General features: G+C 56.1%; 1 non-coding gene across 1 annotated transcript; it reads left to right on the top strand.

Moving 5' to 3' along the window:
• The first annotated feature begins 264 nt into the window (after nucleotides 1–264).
• Nucleotides 265–336, top strand: TRNAM-CAU. Its single transcript has one exon. It is a non-coding gene; the product is annotated as a tRNA-Met (tRNA).
• The last annotated feature ends 3,380 nt before the right edge of the window (nucleotides 337–3,716 follow it).

The following is a 3,716-nucleotide window of genomic DNA, read 5'->3' on the forward strand; positions in this document are numbered from 1 at the left end:
ACGGATCCAAGGCTGAAACTTGTCCCCCACAAGTGTAACTGAAAACAGTTTAAGTAGTGCTCCCGTCTCCGGCACTCAGCTACCCAGCTCCCAATGGGGTCCAAATCCCAAATAGATCTTTTTTACCCTGTAGAAGCTAGCTGTAAAATCCTGTGACCAGGGCAGCTGCCTAGCAGCCTGCGCATCTGCCTGCCAGAGCGAGGGTGTGTAAGGCACTAATCCGGATAGTGGCAGCTAGGTGGCAGGGGGAGAGTGTGAAGAAGCAGCAGAGTGGCGCAGCGGGAGCGTGCTGGGCCCATAACCCAGAGGTCGATGGATCGAAACCATCCTCTGCTACGCGTGCACTTGTTTCTTTTCCCTCTGGGCCTTCAAGCGAGCCGGTGACCAGCAGAGCCTCAAGATCCTAGGCCATGAGGCAAGAGGTGGCTGAGGCGAAGCGGCGGCCTGCCAGGGAGCTCCCCGGCACCTCTGGCTACCTGGGCTGAAGGCAAGAGGCAGGCCTGGGCGTGGCGAGGGCCTCCTGTCCAGCAATGAGGCTGCAGTGCTTCCTGGTCCCCTTTTCCCACCACCCCGGCAGGCGGTTGCTGCGGGAGAACACGAGGGAGGCTCTGGGGGCGCTAGGCAGCGCTGTGTGTGTGGCTGTCAGGGGAAAGAGCCGAGGCTCCCGACTCGACCTGCCGTTGACTCGCATGGCTCTGCGCGCTGTCAGCAGGGGCGGGCCAGGCCGCGGACGTGACTCAGGCTTGGGCCGCATGGCCGCGCTTTCCTGACGAGGCATGAGGCAGGCCAAGAGCTTTGCACAGCGTACAGGGAAGTGGGAGGGAGGTGTCTTTGAGCCGGCCTGTCTCCTCCGCTTCTCCCTTGCCGCTTGGGCAGAGGCGGGAAGGGAGCGAAATGTTCCCGGCTGAAAGTTTTTGTGCTCGGCTTTGAGGATTAAGCCTGAGCCTCCGGCACGGCTGCTGGCAGATGGGTTTCTGAATGGCATCCAGCCCGCTCTTTGGACCACCAGCTGAAAGCACTGAGGCCAAGAGGCAGCAGAATGGGACCTTTGAGGCTTCCCCCACAGGCCTCAGGGAAGCAAGGAAGTAGCACGGGCTTAGCGTCATCCTTGGGTGGGCTCAAACCACCATCCTTTCGGTTAACAGCCAAACGCACTGACCCATTGCACCACAGAGACATGGAGGGGCAAGGCTGTATTGAGCACAAAAGCCAGGAATCAGCTCAGGGTACGGTATAGCACATGCATGCAGTGGTTAGCCAAGCAACAGGAAGGAACTGGACTGCTATGGAAGGAAAGTTCTGTGGGAAGGAACTGAAAAGAGCACCGGGGCTGTGGTACAGCGCTCGCATACACTTTCTTTGGCCTGTTTTGCTGGAAGAGTTAGCAGAGCGAGATTGTTAGTCACAGGTCAGTGGGTGGGTTTATGCTAATACTGGACTCTTGGACAGGAGCTGGGGCAGGGGGGGCACACGCACCACCTCTGCAACTAACATTTGCTACCTCACTCCCTAACAACACACCTTCTACCTCTCAGCACCAAAATGCACCGTGAAAGAGATCTAACGGCATAAGTTTAGGGTGAGCAACTACAGCACTCACAACAATTTAAAGAGATTCAAAACCACCTCTGCCTCTATCTTTCCACACCAGGGACAGCAGAAAGGACATCAGCAGCACCTGCAAGAGACCAACCCATCCATTTCTACTTCCCTCCACATGCTGCCATTAGGAACCCATACCCCTTAATGGTGAGGACTTTCTAGAACAGGGTGACGCTCTCAGGCCTCAAATGCCAGGTACAGTTACTCTGTCCTTGATCCAAAATAAATGGGAAAATACACTGGATTACTCCTGCCCCACTAACAAAGAGACTGGGGATCCCGCAGCAGCTGAAATGACCGTTTGGACAAGCTCTCCCATCATGCAATCCGGGGTGGGTGTGACCATGCAAATGACATCACCCCAAAAGGCCTTGACGACACATCACCAACAGATGGCAGGGCAGACTTCATACTGACCCTGCTTCAACTAGATTGTGGCAAAGATTCAAAAACACCGAACGTTAAACCTCACCAAACGCGTGTCAATCCATCCTCAACGTCGTAACCGCTCGTTATACTCTACTCCTGAACGTAGCTCTCACATGGACAACATACCCTCCTAACTCAGTATCTGTACGTTAACCTTTTACCCCCCAGTCAGGGCCTAACTCAGTGTGCCTAAGGAGGGGTGAACCTGCCCAGGTTGGAAGCGGAGCAGGTCAAAACTCCTGTGCTGATCAGTAGTGGGATCGTGCCTGTGAATAGCCCCTGCAGCGTAGCCTGGGCAAGACAGTGAGACATGGCCTCTTTTTATACAGACACCCCTCCCCCTGCAGAGCGGGGGATGGGAGCACAGACACGATGGGGATTCTGACTTGGGGGGAGGGACGCCCCCCCTGCAACACAGATCTTGAAAAGAGGAACAGAGACACCCACACACCACAGAGCCTGGATTGGGGCAGCGGGAACCACACACGGGAGCTAGTTCATGGGGTGGGGGTCACACCCATATGCTCCGTTGCACCATTCTTAATGAGAAGAACGGGGGCATCCACACAACACGGATCCTTAACGGGCGGGGGGACACTCACACACTCCACTGTTAACCCGGAGGGACAGGGGCACCAGACACTCCCAGTAGCGTGGAGAACACCCACATCCCCCGGATCCCTCATGGGGGGGTAAGACAGAGGGGATTGTAATGGGGCCCAGCGCACCCACGCACCAGGGATTGTTAAGGGTTGAAGGGACAGGGACACCCACACACACTGAAATCACGTCCTTGGAGGAACGCAAACCCTCCACAGAAGGACCTGGTCTGTTCCATGATGGCAGCCCAGCCTGGGTGAGTCAAAGTCTCTTTTTATACAGACACGTCCCAGAGATCCTGACTAGGGGGAGAGAGACACCCACCCACCAGAGATCCTTAATGGTCTAGGGTGCACCCACACACCAGGGATTCTTATGGGTGGGAGGAATGGAGACAGCCAGACACACTGAGATCACTTCCTCCCAGGAGCCTGGGCCAGACAGGGAGACACAGTCCCCCTTTACAGATCTGCCAGACAACCTTCCTCCCACCCCCTCCACACAATGCTCTTATCTGGAGGTGAAGCCAGGGAAACCACATGGAGGATTCTTATCTGGGGAACTGGGGGGACCCACTCACCACCAGAGATTCTTAAGGGCAGGAGGAACAGGGACTCCCACCTCTGCAGCATGGGGGTGGGTCGCCTGCTGGCATCATCTGGGCATATTTCACCTCGTCAGCTCCCTGCCATTGCCTTGGGGGGCCCTTGTTCACTGCCTCTGGCACCCAGTTTAGCCTCCTTCCTGAGGGCTGAAACGCTTTGATCTATCTAAGGTCTGTGGGATCAATGTGTGTCATGGTGTAATTCTGTGTTATTCGGGGGTCAGACTAGCTGAGCTAATGGCCCCTTCTGCCCTTAAACGCCATGAAAACATTTCCCTGGTTTCTCCTTGCGCCTGACAGACACCACGGTGAGGGGCCCAATAGACGATCCTGCACACAGCGCTCTGGCTCTTACTTTACTTGGTGACGTCAGTGCTTTCCTAGCTCCTGGACGGGGGATGGAGGGCACCGAAACATCCGGGATCTTACCTGAGAGGACAGAGGAGCCTGCAGCTCGACATGAGACAGTCCCCGTCTGGCC

The sequence above is a fragment of the Mauremys mutica genome, unplaced genomic scaffold (genome assembly GCF_020497125.1).
Source record: "Mauremys mutica isolate MM-2020 ecotype Southern unplaced genomic scaffold, ASM2049712v1 001528F_np12_obj, whole genome shotgun sequence".
Classification (NCBI taxonomy): domain Eukaryota; kingdom Metazoa; phylum Chordata; order Testudines; family Geoemydidae; genus Mauremys; species Mauremys mutica.